Raw genomic sequence first — 8,117 nt, forward strand, 5'->3', positions numbered from 1 at the left:
AACCTGGCTTCCCCTCCATGACCCACCCAGCCCCTGAAGAACTAGCCAAGCATTGTGGGTTGTGTTAAAAAGAAGTAGGGATATTTCTCAGAGCTGATCCACACGTTGTCTGGATCCAGGAGAGGCTTTGCGGGTGCGAGATGCTCAGCAAAGTCACTTCTTGGGTTTTAACTGCTTTCATAGGGAGCAGCTCATCTTATGAATGTATTTCTTCTATTTTTAATGTGTGCGAAGTTTGAAGCTGGTCTCTGGAACCTCCAAAAGAGGGAGCACCACAAAGCATTGACCCAAGCCACAAGCACAAAGTTGCCTTCTTCCCTTTGGAAATGAAATCAGGAAGAAGAAGAAGAAGAAGAGAAGGAAGAGGGAAGCAAATTCTTTAAACAATCCGAGTCCAGAGGGGTTGACTCATCAAAGATAATCTAGGAATTGCCACATCAAAAGCCTGTTCGTTCCACATTGCAACATGTTTAATATAAATCTCCATTACATCTACGTGCACACACAAATGTACAGAGACGTACTTCTACAAAGGAAGCATTGAGTCTGTCATCTGCACCTCTGCAAGTGTCCGGTTTGGTTCTGCAACCCAACAAGACCGACACAGACTTCAGAGGAGAATCAGAACTGCAGAAGAAACAATGGCTGCCCACCTGCCTCCCATTGAGGACCTGTAGACTGCACGGGTCAAAAAGAGGGCCATGAAAATATTGACTGACCCCTCGCATCCTGGACACAAACTGTTTCAGCTCCTTCCCTCAAAACGTCGCTACAGAGCCCTGCACACCAAGACAACTATACACAAGAAGAGTTTTTTCCCAAACACCATCATTCTGCTAAACAAATAATTCCCCCAACACTGTCAAACTATTTACTACGTCTGCATTACTACTAGTTTTTTCTCTCCACCCAGGTTAGAGTTCATTTCCTTCCCACATCTCCTTCCTGCCAGCATATCCTGCAATTCCCAGCAGCTTCCGGCCAGGTGTTGAACAAATGCTGACCTTGAGAACCTAAAAGGAATGTGTCATGGCATGCAGCTGAGGGAGACACCCCAATACAAATATTTTCACATATATCCTGGGACACCTATAAGGAATCGGCTAGGCCACAATTGTCTCTTAGATTCTGATAATCTGATCTGATAGTCAACGTCTTCCAAATGCAAGCTTTCTACTTTTAACTTCTCCTTTCCTACTTTTTATTAACCTAGAAAGAACCCTTATTGACAGGAATGTGCATAAGCACAAGAACATGGGAAGTGAAACTAGCAGATGGTGTAAAGATGCGAATACAGTTGCATTATTCAATTTATTTATGCTGAGACTCTAGAAAGAGAGCAGAGAAGAGCGACAAAGAGGATGAGGGGACAGGAGGCTAAAACATAGGAAGAACGGTTGCAGGAACTGGGCATGTCTAATGAAAAGAAGGACTAGAGGAGACATGATAGCAGCTTTCCAATATCTCAGGGGTTGCCACAAAGAAGAAGGAGTCAACCTATTCTCCAAAGCACCTGAGGGTAGAACAGGAAGCAATGGGTGGAAATTAAACAAGGAGAAAAGCAACTTAGAACTAAGGAGAAATTTCCTGACAGTCAGAACTGTTGATCAGTGGAACAGCTTGCCTCCAGAATTTGTGAATACTCCAACACTGGAAGTTTTAAAGAAAATATTGGATAACTATCTGTCTGAAGTGGTGTAGGGTTTCCTGCCTAAACAGGGGGTTGCAGTAGAAGACCTTCAAGGTCCCTTCCAACTCTGTTGTTGTTGTTGTTGTTATCGTCATCCAGCAGACGTGGCTGGTAAATCCACAGTCACTGAATTGAAACATGCCTGGGATAAACCTATAACCATCCTAAGATAAAATACAGGAAATAGTATAAGGGCAGACGAGATGGACCAGGAGGTCTTTTTCTGCCATCAATCTTGTAGGTTTCTATGTTTCTATGTTTTTTGTTTCTATGTTTCTATGTTTCTATGTTTCTATGTTTCTATGTTTCTATGTTTCTATGTTTCTATGTTTCTATGTTTCCATGTTTCCATGTTTCCATGTTTCCATGTTTCCATGTTTCCATGTTTCCATGTTTCTATGTTTCTATGTTTCTATGTTTCTATGTTTCTATGTTTCTATGTTTCTATGTTTCTATGTTTCTATGTTTCTATGTTTCTATGTTTCTATGTTTCTATGTTTCTATGTTTCTATGTTTCTATGTTTCTATGTTTCTGTTTCTATTATTATTATTATTATTATTATTATTATTATTATTATTATTATTATTATTATAGGCCAGTTAGCTTGACATCAGTTGTAGTTAAAATGATGGAGACTCTACTCAAAAAGAGGATAAATCAGCACCTAAAAAACAATAACTTATTAGACCCAAATCAGCATGGCTTTACTGAAGGCAAATCATGTCAGACTAATCTCATTGATTTCTTTGACTATGTCACAAAGGTGTTGGATGAAGGTGGTGCCGTGGATATTGCCTACCTGGACTTCAGCAAAGCCTTTGATACGGTTCCACATAAAGAGCTGATAGATAAATTAGTGAAGATTGGACTTAATCCCTGGATAGTTCAATGGATTTGCAGCTGGCTGAAGCGTAGACATCAGAGAGTTATTGTTAATGGCGAGTATTCTGAGCAGAGTCAGGTTACAAGCGGTGTGCCACAAGGATCTGTTCTGGGTCCTATTCTTTTTAATATATTTGTGAGTGACATAGGGGAAGGTTTGGTAGGGAAGGTTTGCCTATTTGCCGATGACTCTAAAGTGTGCAATAGGGTTGATATTCCTGGAGGCGTCTGTAATATGGTAAATGATTTAGCTTTACTAGATAAATGGTCTAAGCAATGGAAACTGCAGTTTAATGTTTCCAAATGTAAAATAATGCACTTGGGGAAAAGGAATCCTCAATCTGAGTATTGTATTGGCAGTTCAGTGTTGGCAAATACTTCAAAAGAAAAGGATTTAGGGGTAGTGATTTCTGACAGTCTCAAAATGGGTGAACAGTGCAGTCAGGCGGTAGGGAAAGCAAGTAGGATGCTTGGCTGCATAGCTAGAGGTATAACAAGCAGGAAGAGGGAGATTATGATCCCACTATATAGAATGATGGTGAGACCACATTTGGAATACTGTGTTCAGTTCTGGAGACCTCACCTACAAAAAGATATTGACAAAATTGAACGGGTCCAAAGACGGGCTACAAGAATGGTGGAAGGTCTTAAGCATAAAACGTATCAGGAAAGACTCCATGAACTCAATCTGTATAGTCTGGAGGACAGAAGGAAAAGGGGGGGACATGATCGAAACATTTAAATATATTAAAGGGTTAAATAAGGTCCAGGAGGGAAGTGTTTTTAATAGGAAAGTGAACACAAGAACAAGGGGACACAATCTGAAGTTAGTTGGGGGAAAGATCAAAAGCAACATGAGAAAATATTATTTTACTGAAAGAGTAGTAGATCCTTGGAACAAACTTCCAGCAGATGTGGTAGATAAATCCACAGTAACTGAATTTAAACATGCCTGGGATAAACATATATCCATCCTAAGATAAAATACAGAAAATAGTATAAGGGCAGACTAGATGGACCAAGAGGTCTTTTTCTGCCGTCAGACTTCTATGTTTCTATGTTTCTATTATTATTATTATTATTATTAGAGCGCGCACTTAGCCCTTGGAAGGAAAGGGAATGAGGACGCTCCTCTCTAACCTTCCCCACAACCGCCAGTCGATGATCTCCTGCTGGGTCTCTTCCGCTGACTTCTCGCTACACGATAGTCCTACCAACCTCCCTTGCGAACATTCCCCGCGAGAGCTACGGGGCCTTGTAACCTTCCTTTCCGCATAACCCTTAGAGTAGAGATTTTGCTGGTGTGAGCGGTTTGGCGCACTTTTATTTACTTGTTTTGTCCAATACACAATAATACACAATAATAATAGAGGATATATACAAGTAGAATGTATCGAAGAGAGTATAGAAGAGAAATATAGGAGTAAAATATAACTAGAGAGAATAGCAGAAAATATAAGAGATAGAAAAGATAGAAGAGAAGATATAGGAGAGAGTATAGGACAGGGGAGGGTAGGCACTCTGGTGCACTTATTAACTTCTTGAGTTCTAACTCTTTTCATGGGTGGGGTGCAGCTCATTTTATTAATCTATTAATTATTTAATCTTGAAAGACCCCCAAAATGGTCATCTTCCTTCTGGAAAGGAAAACAGGAAATAAAGGAGAAGGAACAAGGAAGCGGATTCTTTAAGTCTGGATTGGTTCGCTCATCCAATGCCGTTTCTCGGAAGTATTAGCTCAAAGCTTTGCTGAACCCTAGTGCCAAATGTTTTATATAAATCCACCTTATATTATGTACAAACACACACACAGTCCTGAACCTGCCAACGTAAGAACATTTTATTTTTTTTATTAAAAAAAATATTTTATTCTAAACATAGAAAAAACAAACATAAACATTATAAAAACATTGGATGATGTGTGGCAGCCCTGCTTCTTATATTCTATAATGTTTTTTCTATATTACCATTATTTAATATTTCTAATACTACATACATTTTATTTTATGTAGGTCTTACCTCGGTATCTCTTTTATTCCGATATTCAACCGAACCTCTTTCCTTTTCTTTCCCTGTTATTTAAATTAGTTGACTATTTATCTCAGGGGTTGCCCCAGAGAAGAGGGAGTCAAGCTATTCTCCAAAGCCCCTGAGGGCAGAAGAAGAAGCAACGGGTGGAAACTAAACACGGAGAGAAGCAAAATTAAAACTCAGGAGGAATTTCCCGATAGTGAGAACAGTTAATCGGTGGAACGGCTTGCCTTGTTTACAGTCCTGAACCTGCCAACATAAGAACATTTTATTTCTGCTTCCCAGGCTTTCTACCCCAAAGTGGTTGGAACAGACCGAGACATGAACAATTGCAACTGAAGCCACTTTCGTATGAGGGAATCAGCTCTTGGTTGGTTGGTTGGTTTGAATCTCAAGGTCATGACTTTTGTAAATCACTTGAGTTAGTAAATATACTTAATAGTCCTTCTCCTCCCACTTAACCCCCCCCCCCCCCAACAACTCTGTGAGCTGCTCTAGGCTGAGTCCCTGGCCCAAATTCACCCAGTGTGCACAGTGAGACTAGAACTCGTTGTCTCCTGGTGGTTAGCTCAAAAACTGGCCCAAAATCACCCAATCAGCTTTCATGCCTAAATGGGACTAGAACTCACCATCTCCTGGTGAATGATTCAAAGTCACCCAATCAGTTTTTATGTCTAAATAATAATAATAATAATTTTAATAATAATTTATTAGATTTGTATGCCGCCCCTCTCCGAAGACTAAAATGGGACTAGAACTCACCGTCTCCTAGTGATCGGTCCAGTCACCCAGTTTTCATGCCTAAATGAAACTAGAACTCACTGTCTCCTGGCGTTTGGGCCAAAATAATACAGCTAATTTCACATGTTTAAGGTGGGAAACTAAAACTAGAAGAGGAACAAACCAATAGCCTTCTCTGTGGCGGCCCCAACCCTCTGGAACCAGCTCCCCCCAGAGATCAGAGTTGCCCCCACCCTCCTTGCCTTTCGCAAGCTCCTTAAAACCCACCTCTGTTGTCAGGCATGGGGGAACTGAGACTTTCCCTTTCCCCCTAGGCTTATAGAATTTATACATGCTATGCTTGTATGTATGAGTGGTTTCTTAAATTGGGGGTTTTAAAGATTATTTTTAATATTAGATTTGTTTACATTGTCTTCTTTATTGTTGTTAGCCGCCCCGAGTCTTCGGAGAGGGGCGGCATACAAATCTAATAAGTAAGTAAGTAAGTAAGTAAGTAAGTAAGTAAGTAAGTAAGTAAGTAAGTAAGTAAGTAAGTAAGTAAATAAATAAATAAATAAATAAATAAATTAAAGTAAATAGCAAAATGGGCAAAATGAGGCAAAAATTGTTGGGATTTTTCTAATTTCTGCCTTTCCTAGTTCCGAATGTCACTGCTGAACCCTGATATTTGCTCTGCTGTGCACACACAAAATTCATGGACAGACAGACGGATGGATTTGATTGATTCAGGAACCGGAGGCTTATGAGTGGCGCTTGCTATTTCCGTGTCCTTTTTTTGTTTAGAAGGAAATAAAACTGTTAGTACGCCCAGCTAAGCCTTTAATAACCGTAAAGCCACAACGACCTTTTGGCTAAATTGCAAAGCGGAAGGCAAGAATAGGAGTTCAGTCATTGTTGGCCTTAGGCGATTGTCTTCATTTAGAATAGAACAAAGGGACCCTGGAGGTCTTCTAGTCCAACCCCCTGCTTAGGCAGGAGACCCTACACCTCTTCAGACAGATGGTTATCCAACATCTTCTTTAAAAACTTCCATTGTTGGAGCATTCACAACTTCTGGTGGCAAGCTGTTCCACCGATTAATTGTTCTAATTGTCATGAAAATTCTTCTTACATCTGAGATGTTTGTTAAGTGATTAGTTTCCACCTGTTGCTTCTTGTTCCACCCACAGGTGCTTTGGAGAATAGCTTGGTTCCTTTTCCTTTGTGGCCACCCCTGAGATATTGGGAGGCAGCTCCTGTGTATAGAATAACAGAATTGCAGAATTCAAAGGGACCTTGGAGATCTTCTAGTCCAGCCCCCTGCTTGGGGAAGAAACCCTACATCAGATAAATGGTTATCCAGCATCTTCGTAAAAACTTCCAGTGCTGGAGCATTCACAACTTCTGGAGGCCAGCTGTTCCACTGGTTAATGGTTCTCACTGCCAGGAATTTTCTCCTTAGTTCTAAGTTGCTTCTCTCCTTGTTTAGTTTCCATCCAGTGATGGGCTACCAAACTTTTTACTACCACACTGTGGGCATGGCTTATGCATTTTGTTTCAACATCTTTCAGTGCAAATTGGGTGCTCTGGGGTGGAGGTCCAAATATTGCTACCGGAACTGCGTTCCTGACTGTTCCCGTAGGAGCCCATCACCACCCATTGCTTCTTGTTCTATCCTCAGGTGCTTTGGAGAATAGCTTGACTCCTTCTTCTTTGGGGCAGCCCCTGAGATACTGGAAGACTGCTATCATGTCTCCCCTGGTCCTTCTTTCATTAAACTAGCCATATCCAATTCCTGCCATTGTTCTTCCTATGTTTTAGCCTCCAGTCCCCTCATCCTCTTTGTGGCTCTTCTCTGCACTCTTTCTAGAACAATGTTTCCCAACCTTGGCGACTTGAAGGTATTTGGACTTCAACTCCCAGAATTCCCCAGCCAGTGAATGCTGGGAGTTGAAGTTCAAATATCTTCAAGTCGCCAAGGTTGAGAAATATTGTTCTAGAGTCTCAACATGTTTCTTAGAATAATAATAATAAAAAAATTAGACTCTAGCCCCCTGGCCGACAAATGCAAAGCATGTTTGCTGTTTGGATGGGAATGGCTGACTTTTAATGTTACTGGGGGTTTTAGATGAGCCAGTCTAAATTAATTAGATTTAGGATATATGTACAGTATTGGGGTTTTTTATGTGATGTAATATAAATGCAATAAAATAAATAATAGAAAACACAGAGGAGACCTGTCGGAAGGGACCTTGGACATAGACTCATGCAGAGGGTCTCCAAACCTGCCCACTTGAAGACTCGTGGCCTTCCGACTCCTACAATCTCCAAGCCAGCGAACAAACCATGCCAGGAAATTCTGGGAGTTGAAGTTGTGTAGTGTGTAGTGTGTGTGTGAGAGAGAGACCCTCACCATCCCTTTGCAAAATATAATAGCAGTTTTGATAGCAGCCTTCCAATATCTCAGGGGTTATTGCCACAAAGAAGAAGGAGTCAAGCACCTGAGGGTAGAAGAAGAAGCAATGGGTGGAAACTAACCAAGGTGAGAAGCAACTTAGAACTCAGGAGAAAATTCCTAAATGCAAACAGTTGACCAGTGGAACAGTCTGCCTCCAGAAGTTGTGAATGCCCCAACACTGGAAGTTTTTAAGCAGAGGTTGGATAACCCTCTGTCTGAAGTAGTATAAGGTCTCCTGCCCAAGCAGGGGGTTGGACTAGAAGACCTCCAAGGCCCCTTCCAACTCTGTTGTTGTTGTTGTTGTTGTTGTTGTTGTTGTTGTTGTTGTTGTTGTT

The sequence above is a fragment of the Erythrolamprus reginae genome, chromosome 6 (genome assembly GCF_031021105.1).
Source record: "Erythrolamprus reginae isolate rEryReg1 chromosome 6, rEryReg1.hap1, whole genome shotgun sequence".
Taxonomy (NCBI): Eukaryota; Metazoa; Chordata; class Lepidosauria; order Squamata; family Dipsadidae; genus Erythrolamprus; species Erythrolamprus reginae.